This window comes from Mus caroli, unplaced genomic scaffold, assembly GCF_978045245.1.
Source record: "Mus caroli unplaced genomic scaffold, Mus_caroli_1 scaffold_19, whole genome shotgun sequence".
NCBI lineage: Eukaryota > Metazoa > Chordata > Mammalia > Rodentia > Muridae > Mus > Mus caroli.
In genome coordinates this window covers 78,971,148-78,994,703 of record NW_028227274.1, presented here as the reverse complement: position 1 = coordinate 78,994,703, position 23,556 = coordinate 78,971,148, and the positions used below count along the sequence as shown (strand labels likewise).

Below are 23,556 nucleotides of genomic sequence, written 5' to 3'. Positions count from 1 at the left end.
GTTTTTACAGGCTTACATTAGAACCTTTGTCCTTCCATTAATAGACTTCACAGATGGATATAAAAGTCTCTTTAGCTGGCCCCACCCTGGGCCTTAATTGGTGCTTACTCTTCTCCCTTCTTAGCCACACTCACAGAAGTGACAGTTGAGGCCTATACAGTACTTATTACCCCGTGGGTACTTCTTAGAATCTTCTCTGAAAATCATTAATCTTAAAATTTTATAACTATCTATAATCTAATCTTAAAATAATTTTTACATTCTGTCCCCAAGTTTGTCACTTCTCTGTGCACACTTCCATCTCTCTTCCTCCTCTGGTCCTTCATTGACCTGTTTCCTTTCAACTGACACTGAGTGCTGAGGGGACATCCTGTCTGCAGCTGAGCCTCCTTAGGAGGTATTTCTCCAGGTTTGATACTTAGATACTGTTGTGTAACTTGAGGCTTAACCCAAAAGAAAAATAAGTTATATATGTTTACATATATAAGCAGTGAAATCTTTCCAAGTGTTCAATGCTAGTTTTATATTAGTAAAGTTCAGGAAAGGACTTCAGCCAGACTGTAGTGGACCAAACAGCTAGGATTTTACAGAGGAAAAAGAATGTGATGTTGACTGTAACTACAGAAGAGAAGACAGAAATGGATGTTTGCTGTTTGTATGACATTTTCCTGAAAGCTACATCCCAGTGTTCTATAAGCTTCTAGACTTCAGAGAGGATTAGTGCAAACAAAACCAAACATTTCAGAGGGAATTCAGATTATTTTTCTCAGCTCTACTGGGTTTCAACTAGCAAATATGTCTTGACCTCTTAATTCTGACAGTGATCCTAATCAGGGGACCTTGATTGACAGGTGGTTAATTGAAATTTAACTACAGAGCTCACTGCTGGCAGAGTAAGTATTGCTTGAAATATCTATAATTCTGAATGAATGAGTAGTGATTACCAGTCAGGATGAGCTAACCCATGCCAGATAATATACTACACAGACCATGGTGGCCTCTGCAGCAGTCTCACACAAATTTTGTGCCAGACTCCATCTGGCTTGTTCATCATGAGGCCATGATGACCAACCTTGGCAACCCAGTCCCATGACCACTAGGATAAGGACTGGCATTTCATATACTGACTCTTAATGGCTTTTACCAATGAACCATATAGGGTTAGTGTCATTGGCCAAAGCAATTAAGTGGCTTCATCTAAACTCAGGGTATCAGGAAAGCATAATCCTGCCCTGTGGAGAATTGGAAATATCTATTGAGCAGTATTAGTCCACTTAGCGTGTGCTTATAAATGATGTTCTCCTGGAGTCTTCTGGCTAGTAAGGAAAAAAAAGTGGAATTCCAAAGAATGTTTGGTTCAAAAGATAAACAGAGGAAACAGGAAGATTATCAAGAAAAAAGACAGCTGAGTGACGAGGGTGTTGAATCTGCAAGAGAGAGCAATAGCCATGGGTGCAGATTGCAGTAGTTAGTTAGAAAGAAGGAGTCACTAGATTTGGAGTCTGAAAATTACTAGTATAATTCAGTAGTTGCCGTAGGTTTTCAAGACAGAAATTCAGGTTAATGTTCTTAGTGTCAGAGAAGCTTAAGGGGCACCACAGGATGGACGTGGGTGCCATGCGGCAGGGACTGAGCCTCAGGGTTAAGGAAAGGGAAAACTAACATATTTTATGACCAGGATCCCAGACCAGGAAGAAGTAATGTTAATTAAAGGAACAAGGAGCTAAAGGAAGAGGAAGGGAGAGAGAGGAAGGTGTAGAGGGAGGAAGCAAGAGAGAAGAAATTAAGAAAGATTGTACCATAAGACAAAGGATTTTGTGGTTTGATTGTGTTTTTCCTGATGAGAAAATTCAGTATCACAATAATGACTTCAGGAAAGAATAAAGGACATTGATCATCTTCCGCAAGACATTTATTTGTCTTCCACAAGAGCAAGCTTAGTGCAGACATCCAAAGGCCCCTGAAACACATTGTTGGGTACTTAGAAAAAAATCTCATGGTGTGGCCTGGCCACTCTTCTCGGGTGGTTTGCATCCTGCCTTTACTTTGATGTACACATGTGAGAACTGTGCAAACTTGCAGAACTCTTTTAGGCTCCTACGATTAAAAAATGGTTCAGGAAAACCAATCTTGACTTAATGATAAATAATGAATCCTTTAACAGCTGGTCCGGTAGCGGAGTTGACAGAGAACTTGGTCAGAGATTAACACAATTCCCAAAAGGGCCAGGATGAAAGCCTTGCCACTCACCTTTGACACTGGGATTGTATGGCAGTAATGTAGTTAGTGACAATCTAAGGCCTTTCATCATCCATATGCGAGAGTATCAGCTCATACCAACAGACGGGCACTGGGTTTATCCAGAGCTGTGAGCAGGTGTCAGAGAGCAGAACTACAACCTTGAGGATGACCAGCCAGGGCTGGGGCCAGGGAGCTGTGGAGATATTAGCCCAGAGGCCTCCTGTGCTGGAAAGTCTACAGGCTCTAAAGAGGAGGGGACACTGAAAATGGTCATCCAGAGACATGTCTGACAAAGGAAGTAAGGCTGTTCTTGGTGACAAGGTGGAGTACAACCAGGAAAGGAATTGTGGAGTAGAGGTGTGGCAGTGTCAGGCTACAAACCCATAGGTGTTTTGAGGAACCATCTTGTGTTTTCATCTCAGACTAAATGTGTGTTTTCCAGCCACACATTTGGCAAATGCGGGCATAGGACTACCATTGTATGAGTTTGTAATAGTCCAGTTTGGTAATTCAGGGAGGCCTTTAAGTCCTGCCTTCCTCACTGGCTTAGAGATAGCCACAGTACATGGGACTTGTTGACTAATAGAGATGAGGCTCCCTTCCATAAAAACGTTGAATACTCCATCTCCACATCTGCCACCTCCTGCTCCACCTCTGCTCCTGCTTTGGCACTTAATTGGTCTGCAGCATCATTCACTTTATCTTCTGCTGTGGGTGTGGCTCTCCATCAGCTTTCTGTCTGCCGTTACTGTGAGTAAACTAGAATCCATCCTAGTTAAGTTTTAGTTGCTGTGATAAAATACCCTAACAAAGGCAACCTAAGGTAGAAGGGTGCTGACTCTTAGGTCATCATGGCAGAGAAGTGCTTGTGTAGGGAGCTTGAGGCTGCTGATTATGTCATACCACAGTCAAAAGGCAGAGGGAGCTGCTTCTCAGCACCCATTCTTTACTTATACCCATAGTGCTCAGCTCTCCCGTCTCAGTTAAATCAGTCAAGATAATCCCCCACAAGCATGCTCAGGTGGTTCTAGATTCTGTTAAACTCACAACTCATAATCATGACCACAAAAATGGTTTGTAGCAGAGACATAATGGACACCCACCAGGACCCAGCAAAGGTCATCCCTGTTGACCTTCCTTGGAGTTTTCACTATTCAGACCTCCCCACCCACCATCAATTCCCGAAGGCATGTCAATCTGCCAGGCTCTGGGCTTGGTGAGGCTGTTCCAGTAGATCTCTCTTCAGATCTCTCTTCCACACTTGGAAAGGCACCAACTCCCACCAGCCCCCTTTCTCTCTGGATCCTGGACAGAGTGCCAACTTCCCACTTAGGCTGGAGCATCCATAAGGATCTGTTTGTGCCTATTTTTTTTTTTTAATTGACTTTTCGAGACAGTGTTTCTCTGTGTAGCCCTGGCTGTCCTGGAACTCAATTTGTAGACAAGCCTGGCCTCAAACTTGAAGATCCACCTGCCTCTACCTCCTGAGTGCTGGGATTAAAGGCGTGTGCCACCACAAGCAGGCGACTATTGTGCCTTTTAAAACGCCTGCAGAGCTAAGCAGATGGACAAATGAACATTGAATATTCACCCAATTTTACTGGTAGCTTCATAAATCTACGTTTAATTTTGCTGTTGCCTTAGCTAATAGCTCTTGTTTTGGGCACACTTCCCCTTTCTCTTTGTTTCATTACCTTGCTTTTTGTTTGTTTGCTTGTTTGTTTGCTTGTTTGTTTTCTAGTAGATTAAAAAATAAAAAGTCAATCCTTCAACCTGATGTGACGTGTGAGAATTAGCGAGAATAATCTGGCCTCTCTAACACCCAGGCTTGAGCCTGGTGCCCCCCAGCTCCTTTCTCTTCTCTGTGATATGGATAGCATGCATTTGGACCCTAGATACATATTGTATAGGTGTTAAAGTATAAATAAAACATGTCTAGCTGCCAGCCTTGCTCCCTCCTCCTGTGGCATGGGCTGTACTGCTGCTTTGTGCTAGCAACAATACTGTCTGCACCAATCCTGTCTCCCTCTGAGACATGGAAATGCAAACTCTTGCACTTTCAGACTTCCCGAGTCAGAAACAGGGCCTCAATTCCCTGCGGGTTTGTAGTGCACTCTGGAGACAATCTCTGCTCTGATGTCTGCCCTAGAAAGATCCCTGGGTCAGTTACAGAATCTGTGAGCAGAGCAGCTGAGTAATGCAACACTCTGCTTCACGTTTGAGATTTCTTATTAAAGTTGTTCTTGCACTCTAATGACAATGAAATATAGCTGTATGCTTATGTCAGGGTAGCTACAAAGTACAGCATCGGTATCCAGATGGAAGGACAGTTCTCTAACTTTTCTAGCTGTGAGGAAATTGTTCCTTATCATATGACTTACTTGGGATATGGACTCTACTCATATTTGGAAGTTTTAAAACTTTGAACAAATAAAAACTTTTTATTACTAAGCAACTTTACAATGAAATTTGGTGAAAGTTTAAATTACAAGGACTACCACTACAGTAATGGACTGCTTTATAAAACCTAGCCTTAGATGTATTTAATAAGATGATACTTGATTACATTTAAGAGGGAAAAATTCTTAGAGAAGGTTAAGGAAAATCAATCGTGACAGGTTGCCATTTTCATGCCGCTCATAATAATAAGTTGCTCAGAGCTGGAGCATCAAGGATGAAATGATAATACAAATTGCTTCAAGTAGTTATTGTAATCCCTCGGGCATATTGATTTGTGTTTCTAATAAAAAGATGCTTTCAGATGTCTCATTGACAGAGAGACAGGTGACATGTGCCATTATGGGAATTAGAGCTGCCTCTCGTTATCTGGATTGTTGCAAGGCATTTTCAGACAATAGAACAAAATAGAGTCAACTGTGGTGTACATTCCCAGTTGAAATCAAGGCAGTTTTGGAAAATGGCTTTTTATTTTAAAAAGGACCATTTATTAAAATTTTAAGAGTCCTTTTGATCTATAGTAAAATATTATATTAGAATAGCTGGCTTTTGTCTTTGTGTGTGTGTTGGGGGGGGCGGTTACATCCTATCATAGGACCATAGGACCTCTTTGTTTTTCCAATAGCTGCCTTCTTGGGTATTCTTGAGTATTCTATTTTCCAATTTAATATGAGCTGCTCTATTTCACCAAGAGCTGAGTGGGGGTAACATAGTGTTGTGGTTGGCCTCCTGGATAGACACTTAGATGCCTTTTTCACAACTGTTATTACTATTAACAAATCATAGTGTTTCTAGGCCTCATCAGAAAAACACTATCCACTGTCAGGCCAACTGTGAAGCTTTCTAATAGCACACAGATAAGATGGTGAACATCCACTTGGGCTACACTGGTACTCAGGCCACCGTCACTGTGTCCAGTATCCTGATATCACAGCCACACAGAGCTATGTCTGCACTGTGAGCACACATGGACTTAAGACTTTAGGGAAACAGGAAAGAAGCTATTCTGATGATAATTGAGACCTGCTTTACAAACACAGAAATATCTAAAGTACAAATGTCAGTTTTGTCCCTGAATTCCTTTAAAATTGACTATTAATCAAATGCCTTGCATAGGAAGTAAGGTATTTAAATGCTTAGTTCTGCATTATGTTCTGAATAAGAAATGCTTGTTGTATATTTATCTATATAAGTGAGAATATATTTGGCAGTGTTTCCTTACTACACCTTAGTAAACTGCTAAATTCATAGCGGAGATTTTATTGAACTCCTTGATTCCTTACCTGAGGCCTTGAAAACTGTTAGGAACTTGTGATAATAGTTATTTCTGGAATGAGTAAAGTCTTCTTCTCCCTCATCATTTGACACAATTCTGATGATGTGCTCTGTGAGTAAGGCAGGACAGTTTCTCTGCCTTGATTGCAGAGTGCAGTGCATTGGGCAGAGAGGACATGATAGAGAAGAGTGGAAAGATGACGCTTTTCTGAGCAGCCATGTGATGCCACCTTTCTCAGGCCAGAGGATTTCTAGCTACTCACCCCTACTTGTCCATTCTTATGGACATGGAAGTCCTCTGGAGCCCTCCTCTGTTATCTGCAGGTCACACAGGTCCTGCAGAATCAGAAGCAGACTTCATTGCAGATGTTTTGAGCTAGCAGTCAGTTAAAAAGGAGAGCCCTTGGGCTGTCATGGTTCCCTGCCAAAGTCCACTAGCGTAGAGTCTGGCTCTGTGGAGCGTGTTTGCCTCTCTTCCTTCATTCTGCTGCCTCCCTCATCCATCCCTCGTTCCCTTGTGCTGCACAGAGCCAGGCTCTGGGCAAGCCATAGAGTAGACTTCCCACTGAGTTAGTGGACAGCCTTTCTTTTCTATTGGGTCTAGGAGCCTATAGCTCATTGTGCAGAGAACCCTTGACATACTTCCACAACAGCAAATACTGTGCTCTCTTAGCAGGAAGTGAAGTGTGATAAGGTTCGCTCCCTATTGCACTGATCTGTTCAAATGTTTATCATTGCTCTGATGATAAACAGTAGCCTTTCTGCTGTTGCCATGAGCCCTTCTTCATCCTTCCTTCCCTCCTGTCTTCACTCAATGCCACTCTAGGAGGGTTTGCTTTGTTTTAAGCTTGTAGGGCCATCTGGGCACACACTGTGTAGACCAGTGATTATTCTGCCTTATCCATCACAGTTTCTTGGGTTGGCCTCTCCATTCATCTTGGTGTTTCTGGCACTCTGCACAAGCTAGTTTCTCAGTAAGAGTCAGTCCACGACAACTACTTAGTTATCCCTGTCTTCCATAAGATTTAAATGGCATAGAGGCAGGAGCTGTGTTGTGTACATTCTTATATCCCATGCTCCTCACACAGCCATAGTTCAGGAAAACCAAACAAAGAGTTAAATAAGAAATAAAAATGATTCATGTTCACATGGTTAATAATCGTTGTGTCACCTTACCTCTAAGCAGGGGACTGCCTGTTGTATTCATTGTAAGGAATGAAAACAATACTAGTGAGATGATAATCTAAAGAGTGGCTTTGTCTTTGACCTCTTCCACTATACGTTGCACTTAGTAAATAGTCTATACTAATCTGTTTGAGGTGTGGCTTACTATGATGGCATCCACACATACATAACCAAATTTCTGTTACCTTTGTCATTGGCACTGATGTGAAATATATTTTTTTAATCGCAGTAATGTTGATGACTAGTATTAGCTGTGCGACACAGCCATGTCATTGCTAAACTGCACTATAGGCACTTTTCCTTAACTCCCAAGTACAGACTTGAAAAGAGAAATAAACACAAACATAACAGAGCTACAGAGAGTTCATTAACCTGTAGAAATGAGCAAGTTGTGTATGACACAATTTAGGGAGAGATTTGTTTTGTTTTGGTTGAATATTTAGTCATTCGAGCAACAATTTTCTTAACTTAAAGACAATAATTTGTTTTGTTATTACAATTACAAAAATTGTTTCATAGCCTTAAGATATAGACATGGTCTGAATCACACAATGTAGAGAATGGAATTTTCATAATGGATCAATTTAATACGTTTTTAATTCCAAACAATATAAAGAAAAATGACTACTCTGAGTTTAATCTTGGTCTCAGATGATGCATTTGCCTCTTGTATGGGTGAAGGCAGATCATGGGGTGCTCTGCCTCTTCCCAAAAGGCTGAGCACACAACATCATCCACAGGGAAATCGCCACCAGGGAATGATGCTGAACAGGAGAAGGCTAGACTCAAGTCTCTTTGCTGTCTTGGAACAGTAGTCAAACCTCTTCTGATGTACATTCCTGAATGGTGGTCTTCTAGATAGTTAATCATAACAATTCTAGTGGTGTTCTATATATCTAATTTACTTTAAAAAAAAACCAAAAAAAAAATATGGTACATTTACACAATGGAGTACTACTCAGCTATTAAAAAGAATGAATTTATGAAATTCCTAGCCAAATGGATGGACCTGGAGGGCATCATCCTGAGTGAGGTAACACAATCACAAAGGAACTCACACAATATGTATTCACTGATAAGTGGATATTAGCCCAAAACTTAGGATACCCAAGATATAAGATACAATTTGCTAAACGCATGAAACTCAAGAAGAACGAAGACCAAAGTGTGGACACTGTGCCCCTTCCCTGGGAACAAAACACCCATGGAAGGAGTTACAGAGACAAAGTTTGGAGCTGTGATGAAAGGATGGACCATCTAGAGACTGCCATATCCAGGGATCCATCACATAATCAACTTCCAAACGCTGACACCATTGCATACACTAGCAAGATTTTGCTGAAAGGAACCAGATATAGCTCTCTCTTGTGAAACTATGCTGGGGCCAAACAAACACCTAAGTGGATGCTCACTGTCAGCTATTGGGTGGATTACAGGGCTCCCAATGGAGAAGCTAGAGAAAGTACCCAAGGAGCTAAAGGGATCTGCAACCCTATAGTTGGAACAACATGATGAACTAACCAGTACCCGGGAGCTCTTGTCTCTAGCTGCATATGTATCGAAAGATGACCTAGTCGGCCATCACTGGAAAGAGAGGCCCATTGGACTTGCAAACTTTATATGCCCCTATACAGGGGAATGCCAGGGCCAAAAGAATGGGAATGGGTGGGTAGGGAAGTGGTGGGGGGTATGGGGGACTTTTAGGATAGCATTGGAAATGTAATTGTGGAAAATACGTAATAAAAATAAAAAAAAAGGAGGCCAGGCATAATGGTGTACACCTTTAATTCCAGATTTCTGGAGGGTAAGGCAGACACATCTCTATGGGTTTTAGACCAGCCAGGGCTGCTGAGATGTCTGTCTGTCTATCTATCTATCTGTGTGTGTGTGTGTGTGTGTGTGTGTGTACACTCACATGTGTTTTGAGGCAGGGTCTTTTGTGACCCACACTAACTTCCAACTTGCTTTCTTAGCCCAAGCTGAACATGAACCCTTGATCTTTGTGCATTCACCTCCCTAGTTGCTGGTATTACAAGCACAGAGAAATTTGATTTTGAGGGAGTGGATACTATTGAGATCCAAGAGACAGTTCTTAAGGGGAATTGCTGTGGAGTTTAGGGATTAAGTGACAGGATGTAGAAGCAAGACCCTCAGATGTCCTCATGTGGCCTGCCATAGTTTGGGGAGCGAGTAGAGAATCAGGTCCCGAGGGGTATAGGCTCCTTTCCTCTTGCAGGACTCCTGGGACTGAGGTGTGGAAACTGTATAGTGGCAATGTTTGCCTGTGTCTGCATGATGGGTATCCCTGTGGGAGAGTCACAGTCCTTGCAAGCCAACCTCTGTTGGCTGCCTAAGGCCATGGAAACCCCCACAGGTTCTAAGAACCATGCAAGCAAGAGTGCCAAGCTTCTGTGCCCTGGAAGGGAACAGACCGGAGAGGAAAGCTCGCAGTGTTTATGGTACTGTGTCTGTGAGGAAGTGATAAGGCCTGTGACAGGACTGTAGCACTGACAGTATTGTCACATGCAATAAAGATGCCCTTCTCCTTAGATGCCACGGGAGTCCCCACACCACCTAGAGCTTAGATATGGAGTAAAGAAGCAGCCAGTGCTCTTGACCACAGAGCCATCTCTCTATCCCCCAGGATCTATATTTTTTAAGTGTGATAAAAGCAAAAATATTTATAATTGTACATATAATAATCTTATTAACAGAAGTTATGTTCTCTGCAAGTGCTCTTAACTATGATTTCCCAGCCGTATTGAAGCTGTTGGCATCACTGAACTTCTTTCTGAGCTTCCTATTTTTAGTTATTTAAGTTTTACAGCCATCTCCACCATTACATAGTGAGCTGCTCTCTCTGGTTCTGCAGTTTGGGCAGAGTGATAAATGGAGAATGTGCAGTTTGTTGTCATTGGTAACCATGTAGAGTTATGTGTATAAAGTGTTCATTCAGATGCTGTAGAAACATCTGATGTAACCTTCCGTTTCATAAATTATTTTGTCAGCTTTACACTTGGTAAAGTTTCAGAACTGATCTTTACTTTGCAGCTGATAGGCCATTAAGTTTAGCCTTGCCCTTACTTAGCATCCTCTCAGTTTCCACCCCACATCCCATGACTGACATTCTACACCATTATGATGTACATAAGCTATGCTAGGTTCTTAGTTAAGGGTTTTATTGCTGTAACAAAATGCTACAACCAAAGAGCAAGTTGGGGAGGAAAGGGTTGAGTCAGCTTACACTTCCACATTGCTGTTCATCACTGAAGGAAGTCAAGACAGGAATTCAAACAAAGCAGGAACCTGGAGGCAGCAGCTAATGCAGAGGCCATGGAGGGGTGCTGCTTATCAGTTTGCTCTTCATGGCTTGCTGGGTCTACCTTCTTAAAGAATCCAGTTATGATCAGCCCAGGAATGGCTCCACCCACAATAGAGCAGGCCTTTCCCTATTGACCACTAATTGAAAAAACATCCTACAGCTGGATCTCATGGAGGCATTTCCTCAACTGAGGCTCCTTCCTCTCTGGTAACTCTAGCTTGTGTCAGATTGACACACAAAACCAGCCAGTATGCTAGGAGTCTTCTGACTGACATTTGAATGTTGCTAGCAAGAAAGATCAATATATCTTGGCTTAATTTTTTAATTGACAACAGAGAAATGCAAAAATACCACTTAAATGCACTTAAAATAACCATCAGTTCAGTAACTACACAATAGGTCTGTCTGATAGTCCTGCAGACGTTCCCTCACTTAAATGACATGCTCAGTGAGGTCTCTGCCCACCTGGCATGGTTTTGTGTATGATATGAACAATACCAGGCTTCTACTTTTCAGCATGTTGACATAATAGAGACCCATATTACCACGGTGCAGTGGCTGCTGTCTCTACCTCAGTGCATTCCCTAGATCTTCCAAACCTTGAAAAGCTGTGCCTAGTGTGGTTTGTCTTTATCTTGTCATCTCCATAACATGACTTTACATGTTACTCAGGCTCTTCTCATATATTGGGCTGTTGATGTATTCTAAAGCATTTGAGACTGTAAGCAGGTCAGTTATAATTGCATTTCATCACTGCAGAGCTTTTCAAGACAGTTGATTTGATCATTTAGTCTTTAGTTAGTATTTTGTAACCCTTTAAATATTTTTGTAATTTTCTAAAAGTTTCATACAATTTTATTTTTACTTGAAAATTTTTATGCTGCTTTAGTCATTATCTTTACTTTTTTTTATGTTTGCTGTTATATAAACATAAAATTCTAGGCTGAGGGTATAGCTCGGTTGGTAGAGTGCTTGCCTAGCATGCACAAAGCCCAGGGTTTTATCTGCAGCACCACACAAAACCAGACATAGTACTGCACTCCTGTAACCTTAGTCCTCAGCTGTACATGGAGTTTGAGGCTAGCCTAGCTGTGTGTGTGTGTGTGTGTGTGTGTGTGTGTATAATTTCTCTTTAATAGCACATTTTATTTCCAAATTGCTTTTTCAGTAAGATGTTATAGTTACAGACTTGACAGTGTTCAGATATTGAATACCCTCAGTAGCTGTTTACTTTTTAAGCAAGAAAGAAGGTAGCTGATCTTATGCCTGCTCTTAGAATACCCAGTATCTCCAGTGTGGAGAGATGGATTTTCCAGCTATTGTAATTAGAATGTGTATGAGCATTTGATACCCAGTTGGTGACACTATTGGGGATACTATAAATATTTGGGACGTGGGGCCTGTCTTAGTCAGGGTTTCTATTCCTGCACAAACATCATGACCATGAAGCAAGTTGGGGAGGAAAGGATTGATTGAGCTTACACTTCTACATTGCTGTTCATCACCAAAGGAAGTCAGGACTGGAACTGGAGCAGGTTAGCAAGCAGGAGCTGATGCAGTAGAGGGATGTTCCTTACTGGCTTGCTTCCCCTGGCTTGCTCAGCTTGCTTATAGAACCCAGGATTACCAGCCCAGGGATGGCACTGCCCACAAGGGGCCCTGCCCCCTTGATCACTAATTGAGAAAATGCCTTACAGGTGGATCTCATGGAGGCATTTCCTCACCTGAAGCTCCATTCTCCTGATAAAAAGTTTGTGTCAAGTTGACACAAAACCAGCCAGTACAGGGCCTAACTGGTCATCTTCAACAAGTAGGTGCCAAGGAGGAAGAAACTGAAGGAGGAGAAGAAGGAGTTACCAGGCTCTTTGACACAGGTCTCATTTAGGAGTCAGGCAGGAATGATAAAATGGGTTGAAATCAGGAAGGCTAAATAACAGACTGTACAAAGGAGTGTTCTAAACTGGAAATGGCTGCAAGCTTATAAATTGCTTGAGATCATAGAGGATAAAGAAATTATTAGTTTTATTTATCAAGCAATGTAAACTAAAAATTAAGCTTATGTGTCAGTTATTAGTTATCTATATGGAGTTAATCTGTCAGAGAAAATTGGTTATCTGTTTGATTTTTGTTTGACTTAAGCAATTTCATCTTTATTTTTTGCCATTAACAAATGAACACCAGTAGTGACCTAGCCCATCCGCACTCCTGTGGGAAAGCCTTTGGCTCTCCTCTCTTGTGTTCCGACTACTTAATGTAGCAATACATTTTTCTTCTGAGCAGGAAGCCTTTGCCAACTGCCTCTAGGATTTGAAGATCTTCCTAGATCTTCTAAACCTTGAAGAGCGATGTCTGGTCTGGTCTGCTCTGTCCTTTATTCTGGTCAGTGTTTGTTGCTATTCTGACGTTTGCTCTCAGCAGAAATGTTGAGGGCTCAGGAGATTCTACTTAGAACTGGGCTGTTTCAGGTTCAGGCATGAACAACATTCATCCAGAATTAGAACCTGTTGACTCTATTTTGCCATAAGACAATTCCCTAATTACTAGAATTTTAGCTCTTTTAGTTCAGGGCAACCTTTTCGTCATATGTGGCACGCTTGTCTTGAGCAGCTAATATGTGTAATGACATTTAAAATAAGCGCGCTCCAAGTGCTTTAGCAGCGTTTTGACATGGGTGCTGTGACCTAGCAGTTGTCTTCTGGGAGTGGAGTAATTAATTTGTTCCTAAGCGCTTTTGAGTTTGATGGTTGCCTAACACAAGGGTTTCCTTGTGGATGGTTTGCTGGCTTCCAGTGACCCTTTGCTGCCATCTGGTATAAATTCAAAGTGCTTCTGTCATCTGCTGCTAATTGCTGTCACCTGCACATTGCAGTCCCTCATAACTGCGACTCTAGAAACAAGACACTGCTTTTTGGAGGGCGGTTCCTGTGCATTTGCAGATGCGTCCCTGAAAGGACGATGGACTCGGCCCAGCAGAAGCATTTTAGGACAATTTATATTTTAATACCTAAGGTGTGAGGAATAGTAACAATTTTATGAAAGTGATTAATTCACTCTGTCCAAGTGGTCTGTCTGCTTTATGATTTGTTTTAAATGGTTCTGGTGCTTAGGAGCCTATTTAGGCTGTGAGATTGTTTCTGCGCATTTTTCAGAAGACTTTAGCCCTCTTTGCACAGCTGATAAGCTTTCGCCCATGCACTAGCCTGTAGCACCATATTATATTAATGTATTTTACGTGTAATTTAGAGAACAAGAAGAATATCCTGATTTGAAGTCTAAACTGTCCCCTGTGGCACTGGCACAGCTGATAATCGTGAACGAGAAAGATGTGTATATCAAATAGTTTACAAAATGAAGCCAGCTGTGTTTCCCTACATACTGTGGCTTCCTGACATGCATCATTAAACCTTATTAGCTACTTCCTTTTACAAAGATTCTTGTAGTCTTGAACATTGCATATTAACATTTTCTGCCCCTCCAACTGGAAATTATTTGCTTTATTGTAGAGTGTCAACTTGCTCTAGTTTCTGATGCGTTCTAATTGGTACTTTAGAGTATAATCATCGTGAGATACCACGCCATGCATTTCTTTATTTGGAAATTAATACAGACCTTTTCACTTTATCTGTCAATCTGAGCAACTTTTCACACAATTCCCAACTCTTGAGATTGCTTACAAGCCATTAAGTATGAAATGGTTCATAAAATGTCTGTAAAGACAGAAAGTAGCACAAAAATTTTAGATGGTTTAAAATAGTGTTAAATTTGCCAAGATACCAGCAATAAAGCTTTCTACAGTTTTAATAATAAAAGGGTGATTACGGAAGATGAAAAGTTTATTTAATCATATTACCATTATCATTTAAATGTTTCAGCAAATCTTCTGAATTATATTTTCCTTTCAAAACAAAAAAAAATGCTGTGGATTTTGGGAGCTAAAGAACTGATTTAGAGTTGAATGTTAGATATGATAACTTCCCTTCATATTCTCTCTCTCTCTCTCTCTCTCTCTCTCTCTCGGTTTTTTTTCTTCTGTGACTGCCATTCTTCTGTGCTGTCCTAAAAATTAAAATGTTTACCTCTTATTAACTTCTAGTTAATAGCTACTTAAGCTGATGTGTGGGTGGGACAACAATGGCAGAACCTAGTTGTTCAAGATGATAGTAATTCTGAGGTGCTTCAAACACTGGCCAGCATTTTATGTCTTCACATGTGTTTCTAGTGTTATTGTAAATAGGTGATATGCATCTGATTTTCAGTAAGCTTAGTGAATAGACGGAGAGTGTGCTTCTAGGTCTGGTCCCAGTAATAGTTCAGCAGTAGACCCTTTGACTCAGCAAAGGGCTCTCCAGTTGAAAGCACTCTTGCTTTTTGTTGTGTTTTGTTTGTAGTGAGATGTCATGGAGAATAGGAGGAGACTTTCAGAATAGGAAGGTTCCTTCTTCATTGGTCCATAGAGCAGATATATTCAGTCATCCACGAAGCATCAAGGGAGACTCAGACTGAGCTGTGGCACAGTAACAACAGGAGAGCCTGTCCTTTCCTTTCTGAGCTTCGTGTCACAGAAGGGCTCCAACAGAGCCGTGTGAAGGTTCTTAAGCTGTGCTGCTTGCATAGTTAAACTCTGCCACTTGCAAGGTTAAACACTCAGGAGTTTTCTGTCATCCTCTTGTTATCCCTAAGATGCTGTGACTCAGAATTAGCAACCTCACATGACCTAGTGAAGTTCCACCAGAGAGAATAGACATTCTGCCGGAAACTTAGTGTGCAGACGTTCATTGGACTAGATACTTAGTGATTTCCATAACAAGAATTGAATGGAGTCCAGAATTTTAGTATTATTGTCCAAGTATTCAAGTTTTTTTATTGAGTAATATATTTTATAAGCCATCATCTTCAAATGAATGTTTAGGAGCAACTTTGAAGAATGTTCTAACAGACTCTCCCTCTACAGGTATTTAAATACTGTACTTGCTACATAAGGAATTAGACACACACTTGCACATATACCTTCCAGAATAAAAATGTGTCAAGTAATATCTTCTCTTCAGCTTGAACTGTTAAATAGTGACAGGCAGGCAGGCAGGCAGTGGTTTGCCTGATGAGCATAGGGCCTGCCAGTACCAGGTGTAGTCTCATTCCAGTGAGAGCATTGCTGACCCAAGCTCAGCTCACTGTCTTCAGAGAGTAAAGATCAGGCTAGTGTTCTACTTCTTAAGTAAATTCAAAAGATAAATAATATCTATTAAAGCACATACAAAATTGCCAAAATAAATTGAAGTGTCCTGCTGCATGGATGCACACCATTGAGACTTAGTAGTTCATATCTTGCAATGAAAAATAAGATGGAAAAAACCCTACCATATTATTTCTCTCTCTCTCTCTCACACACACACACACACACACACATGCACACACCCACTTGTGCGTACACAAAAGGAAGAAGAGGAGGAAAAGGAGGATCAGGTACTTGCCAAGCAAACCAAAGAAGGCACTGATTCCCAGGGATGGCTTCATGTGACCATGAAACCCTAACCAGTGAACAGGGCACCTATAGTGTCCCAGGAGCCATCAGTCGGGTAAAGCTGGGTATCTTCTCAAGGACATGTAGACACTCATTTGTATGTTATATATGACACATTTTAAAGTTTAAAGTATTAATAGAAATGCATGAAGCTGTTCATCACAATTACTCACCCCATTTAGTCTTTCAAAAGAGGGCTACACTCTGTCCTTTGACTCCTGGAATCTGTGAAGGGAATATAGAGCTCTGCCTCACTGACTTGGTCAGTGAGATACCAGCATCGGGAGGTGGTTTTTTGGTTTGTATTTTTTTGTTGTTGTTTTGTTTTGCCACTGTGCACATATCCTTAAAGGACTGCCAAAGCATTGACTCCAGAGTAAATAGTAATTTTTACCAAGTAGGTGAATTCATAACTACAAAATCTTTGAATAATTCAAAACTACTCTAGGTATAGTTTGCAACTTTTATTTAGTTAAACTAAACTACTAACCAATTAACTGGCCTCAGATACCATTTATGTGACTGGCACTGAGAACTGAGGTGAGTTGGGCAGCATAAAGTGTTGAAGTAATTGTTGAAAATTGGTGGATGATTTGGTCAAAGCATTTAAAATGGAAAGTTTTTTGTATTGTTACCACAAAAATCAGATAAATGCATTCAGTGTATTCCGAGCACTCTGGGAACTCTAGTTGCCATTCCATCCACTCGGCTTACACCCCTGTATCACTAGCATTTTGAGTGTATGCTGGGACGGAGGCTTCAGATCTTTAACAGGATTTCTTCCTTATACAGTAGATTTTCATTCGAGAACCTCCCAGTCCTATACTCTGGAGTGTTAAAGCTGACTGATTCTGCCCTGGATTCTGCATGATAAGAAAATATTTAGGTCAACTCTGTTGTCAAAAATAAGTAATCTATGTGGTTAATGAACTGAGCTGTTGATTTGGAGAAGAAGCCATACTTTGCTGAGAACAGACTCCAGAAAGACTCTGTGCCAACCTGGAGCACCCTCTGCTGGCAAAGCCTTGCCATGCCATACACTCGGGTTTTTTGTGTGTGTCTCCCTAGTCTTAAAACATGGGTGTGAAGAGGTAATGAGTGAAATAACCAACAGGATCATGGGCTGAGTATATTCAAAATGTAGACCTTGGATGAGAGTGAGAAGTAACAATAAAATTTAGTCTCCCCTTATCAGCAACTTTAGAAAGAGCATCACTTTCTAAAGTGGTATAATATGATCCTAAGTAAGGTATGCTAGGAAGTGATGGGCTTCTCTTCACACCCAGTGCTAGATTGCAAAGTTCTGTGTATATATGAAGGAAAAATAAAAAATTCTAGATAGATCTTTTGCCTATTTCCCTCATTTGTTTTTGTTTTAAACACAATTTTGATACTTCACAGTTGAAAAAATTTAAATAATCTATAATTATTTAAAATAAAATGTTAGGACATCAACATGTTAAAACCATTGCATTATATTTGCTGGCTTTTAACATTTTGATTATATTTCAATAAAGGTTTTAATGTCAGTAAGGGCTGCTAGCCAGCAATCAGCAGGACAAGGTGATCCCTCTTGAACATATAGAGTCAGCACAAGCATTTCAGAAGCAGACCTGAGATTTGACGCATGTATGGACACATGTGCTTGGCTGCTGTGCTATTTTCTGGTGTTACTGCAAATTATGAAGAATGTCTTGGTGAGTGGAATATGTCATAGTAAAGGCCAGAGCCACTGTGTGAACAGCAGCATTTTGAGAAGATGGTATCACAGTGTTCTTCAAGGCAGTAGTGAGTGTGCCTGCAGATACCAGCGGGTTGTTTGTTCACTACGATGAAGCCATGTATGTCACAGTGTGCATGGGTCTACATTAAGAAAGAAAGGTGTGTGACCCACTTGAAAGCCTTCGTCTCCTGATTAGCTCCCTGAGTGTTGAAGGCAGTGTTGTCCATCTTTTGTCTGGTACATGATAACTGTGCTGCTACACGCACACACACACATACATGCACATGTGCATTCTTTGCAGTGGATAGACATGTTGATGCCAAAGTTGATGTTGAATGTTGTTTCTCAATCACTTTTCCACCTTTGTATTTGGAGACAAGTTCTCTTCAGCCTGGAACACGGTGATTCTACTGCTCTGCTGACCAACAAGTTCCAGTTTCTCCTGCCTCTTCCTTCTCAGCAGGGAAATTACACAAGTGTGCTGGCACACCCAGCTTTCACATGCATGCCAGAGTCTGAATTCAGGTATTCATGGCTATACTGTAACACCGTACTAACTGGTCAGACTCCTCAAGGCACCCACCATCTTCTTTTTAAAATGTAAATAACCAAGGAAAAAAACCATATTGTGTAATAATTTTAGTAAGCCAAGCAAGAACCCTAAATTCTAAGGGAAAAATGGTCAAAATTTATATGTAGATAAGAACATGTGTTATGAATTATTGTTTCACTGTAGACCTGAATGTCTCACATAAATACAGAGTTTATATTTTAAGGTAAATATACTATAATATTAGGCATTGTCATGCTGTTACATACTTAGAGAGCTTTTAAAGCACAGATTATTGAGCCAATAGACAATAATGGCCCAAAGAAGCCCTTCTTATTTCGCAGATCACTGGGGCGGCAACAGTAATGGTCAGATATATTGTCATCATGTGGCCAGCTGCATGGCTGCAAACAGTTAAGACTTAGTAGTTTACATCCCAAAATAAATAAGTAAACAAACTTGAAGTGGCAAAAAGCTATCTCATTTTATCATTGTTTGAAGTGGTAACTTCAAAAATTCTGCTAATAATTTAAGCTCTTTGATAGGAAGTTATTGTTGTAAGATTTAGGGATTCGACATAATGTACATCTTTAATTTATTTAAATACAAATACAGATCTTAAAATTGCTTTTTAAAAAAAAATATTGGATTAAACGTGATAGTACAGACTGAATTCTTTCAAAGATATTGAAATGAAATAATCCTTTTATAGGAATCCAGTTAGGTTCATAGCAGCGTTACATCAGTGTTGTGCTGAATACAAATGAAGAGACAATAGTTGGTCCACACATAGCTGGTGAGAAGACATTAACACAGTTACTGTTTCCTTCTTATGCACCCTGTCTAAAGATACACACTCATGTACATGGAGTATCCGATGCATTAGGCATTTTATCGGGGGCTTTTCTCACTTTCAAGTAGCACTGTGTTCACAAGGAAAACATAGGGCAATACAAATTGTAGTTTTCTTCACACTTTGTGATTCTGAAACACTTGCATGTAGACCTTGGAGGGTTGGTGGACATGCTGTGATGGTTCCAGTTTTGAATCTACGGGTGATGTGAGCAGCAGTTACTTGTACGTCAGAGCTGTGTTTCATGGACTTTTAAAAAAGTTCATAGACTGTAAGGTCTTGTAACATACTGTTGTTGCTGTATGTTGGTGTGCACATTGATTTCTTAGGAACTTAGTCTGTGCAGGTACTTTTAACTTTGAGATGGATGGGAGTGGTGCTGTTCTATAGAGATAAGGTCCGATTCTCATTCATCCATGTGTTCATTTAAAAAAAAAAACCCAAACTGACTGATCTTTTCTTGATTAAGCAGGAGAACACCGTATTTACCCTTTATTGTTGGTATAAACCATTATTTTACTGAGAACCATTAGCTATTTAAAACTTGGTACATAAATTAAAGAGGAGCTAAATGGATTTGTGATCGTTGCCATTAGTAGCATTTTAGATTATACAGGCAATTATTGTGTTCATTATCCTAGAACAGCCCCTTTGCAGAGCCATTGTGGTTGTCTTAGGCATTATGCACAAATTTTCCCGTGGAGATTAAAATTTCCAGTAGCGTATTTAATTTTGTTATCACAGTTGTTTCAAATAAAACAAATATTATGACAAGTAGAAGAAAATTTGCTTTACTAATATAAGAACTCAGTAGTAAATGTTGGAGATTACTTCCTAGAATATTTAATTTACCTTTTCTCATACAGTCATAATTACTTCAAATGATTAATAATATATCTTAAGATTAAAAAGATTTTACAATCATAGCAGAAAGTTCTGGATTGTCAAGTGTTTAAGAGATTCTTTTTTAATACTGAGAGGCACATCGAAGCGGAGGTAACATAGAAGCTGTGACTTTGTTGTTCATTTTTGGGCTTTTGTTTCTGTTTTTGTTTGTTTGTTTTTTGCAATACTTTTTAAGTTTTAATCTTAACTTTTAGATGAAATACTTTAAAAAGTTTTGCAGAAAATTGAATATAAAAAGATTATTGTTTGAAATGTTTCAGTTTTTAAAACAAACAAACTAGTATTAAAACCTTCTTTTTTTACTGCTGTCCTTTCTTGGAATTAACCAAAGTCCGGGTTGCCATTCCAGTCAAGGAAGGGCAGAAAAGGCACCCTGAAATAACATAGGGATAACTGTCTGCCCACTGGTGGAGAGGGGATCTGACCTGCCGAGCCTGTCCTCAGAACCCTCCTCTCCCTGGAAGGAAGGGAGTGTGAGAAGGGAGCACTTGCTTGGCTTCACAGTTGATATCCACTGGTCGGTAGTCAACTACATCTGTCTTGGTCAATTAGAAAGGTATTAATGTCGTGAATTATCTGCATATCCTGTGCATGGGCAACTTTTAGTGTTTCTAACCTCTATGTGGCATTTGTTTCTTGTGGGTTTCTTGCAACCTTTTGGTCTTTCACTGCTCTTATGCAGGGGGAAGTGTGAGACAGTGGTTATGCATTTTGCAAGACAGTAATTCTTTATTTTATTACAAAAAAAAAAGGCCAACTCTGGAAGGCCAGATTAAATCATTCCTTTCACTTTTTAATGGGATTTGGATGAATAGAGTAAAATATGCACTTTGCATTCATTGATAGCATCTTTAGGTTGAGGTAATTGAGTCTTTTTTCCCTGACTGAATGAATAATGACTTCATCTGATCCTCAGTGAGGCCTGAAACTTAGACCGCCTTTGTCACAGTAGAAAGATCTGGGCTTTGAAACATGCTCTACTTCCCTGGCTTAATTTTTCTTCATTTTAATCCAAAACCCTATTTTTCTCAATAATTCAAGCATAAACTACGTAGTAGTGAAGTAGCGGAAATCGCATGGTATTTGTCCTCCTTGTGCTGCTTTTTAAATGGAGCTGATAAATCAGCCACTGAGGGCTGAGCTGCCTCATTCTCAGGAGGAAAGCCAGGCAGGGGACTTGTCAGGACTCTTGAATACTGATCCTTTCACACTGCTCACTCTCCAGGGAAGTAGTCACTTTACTGTTCTGGTGCAAGACCTGAAGATGGGAAGGACTAAGCCGGCTTGGGGGTAGCCTCCCATGATTTAGAGGGCTCTGAGACAGTCCATCTGCTGCGAAGAACTAGAGCACATGTGCTTAGGGGGAACTTAAACCTGAGAGTCGTCAGTCTCCACAGAGACTGTTGACATGAACTGCTGTGTGCTGTGCAGCATGCCATGTCTGTCCCGTTTGTCACCATCAAAGTGAGGTGATGCTGTGTGAGTCAGACGTGTAGTTATTGTTTGAGAGTTCTTGTTTAGGCCTCTTGCATAGTCATGGCAGGGCCGGAAGCCCCTGAGTGAGCGAGAGCATGCTGCAGATGTGCTAGGCTCTGCTCCACTCACTGCCCTCTGCAGCCTGGGACACTAATGTGGGTGCACACTCCAGCTCTCCTGGTCAGTGCTGCTGATTTCTGTAGTGCTTTCAAAGACCATGATGGATTTACCAACATAGTTCAGACACAAACCTGGACAGAAAAGAACACTGTGTTTGGATATTTCTCTTTTGTAAGACATGTAGTACTAGTGTTCATTTGTTTTTCTTGGTAGACTCTTGCAGATAAAAAGGAATTCTCATAATTATTGTCATAACCTTAGCGTCTAGCACACAGGTGTAGGAGGCATGTAATCACTTGTTTAATTCGTTTTCCTTACAAAGATTTAATGAACTTTCTGAGAAACTTGTTCCTCTTTCTTTCTAGCAATGGCTTCTCATGGTCTCATAAGAGTTTGTGACAAATTTTAACCAAAACTAGATCTAAACTAATTATGAGCTGTGGGAAAAAGCTAATTTTCTGAGTAGTTCAGCTAATTCTCAATTTTTTTTACATTTAGGAGCTAGTGTTTTATTTTCTTTTATTTTTTAATTAACATTTGTTGGTTATTTTCTCCCCCCTCCCCCCCTCCATTTTTCTCTCCTTTCTTCTCTCCCTGCCACAACCCCTTTCCCTGATTCCCTTTATTTTTTAAAAAAAAACTATGCCAGGTTCAGGGTGGCAGGGAGATTCTTAGCCTGATAGAATTCAGTCTGCTGATCACACCGCCTGAGTCAGGTATCCCAGTGGCCAGTGGCTATGACCTCATTTCAGTATTGTGTATGTGCCCAATAACCTAGCTCCTCCAACCACCATTACTCAATGGATAGAGTTTGGTGCTGGACCAGATGCAATGGCTCATTCCTGGTTTTTAATATTTTGGAAGTAGAAGCAGGAGGATCAAAGTTAGGAGTCACCCTGTCTATGTAGGGAGTTTCAGGTCAAGCAGGGCTGCATAACCAGATCCTGATTTTTAAAAATTAATTAATTAATTAATTAATTAAAAATTTTTTTTTTAGGTTAGTCCCCAAAGTCACACATCTTCTCTGAAGAGTAGTTACTGGGTCCAAAGTGAATGTATAACAGTGAACACAATGTGCCTGCTAGACTTAGAGTTATGTGACACTGTGCACAGCATTGCTGAATGCATAACAGTGAACACAGTATGCCTGCTAGACTCACAGTCATATGACACTGTGCACCGCATTGCCTCCCTCCCTGCTAGACTTAGAGAGCTGTGCCATATGACACTGTGTACAGACACAGTGTTGTTTCCTTCTCAGAGCCCAGCCAAGAAGCTACTGAGAGGTCCTTATTGTACAGTAAGAAGCTGAGGGCCGGCCTGGGCTATACCCTTCAGAGGTAGAGTCCAAATCCAAGTGAGCAGGCTTCATTCAGGTCAGTAGCCTCTGCTGCTGTGTTGTGTGCCTTCTATTCTCCCTCTCCTGTTGCTGCTTCTCTGTGTTAACCTCAAGCAGCACCCCTTCCTGCCCACACGTGGAACTACACTTTGCTCTTTAGGGGTGAAGTGGGAAACCATCCACAGAAATTGCCAGAGCTCAAAATTGAAGTTGTGCATTTCAGAACAGCCAGGTTAGGTTCTCTTTACTTTTTAGGGCAAGGGCTATCTGGGTATCAATGCTCCCTGTTTCCAAAATCAAGGAGAAATGATTGCTTGCTTTGGTGTAATTTGCCTTATATTTATGTGCTCAGCTGGTAATCAATCCACATGATGAATTTCAGTGTAGTATGTCACACTGGAGGAATCAGAAGTGTGGGACTAGCATAAATTAAGCAATTTCCAATTCTAAACTGACCCCCATGGTTGATCTCTTTTTTTATAAGTCTGCAGAAATTTGCAGAATGGCTGGCACACACTATCCTATAAGTGGGGGAGTCTGGATCTGAGTGGAGGGTATCCAAGGGATACTTGAGAGTGACAACAGGGA

General features: G+C 40.6%; 1 protein-coding gene across 2 annotated transcripts in view; it reads left to right on the top strand.

Moving 5' to 3' along the window:
* Nucleotides 1-23,556, top strand: part of Atp9b (ATPase phospholipid transporting 9B) — a 194,711-nt gene that overhangs the window by 93,309 nt on the left and 77,846 nt on the right. The gene's annotated exons all lie outside the window — the stretch shown is intronic.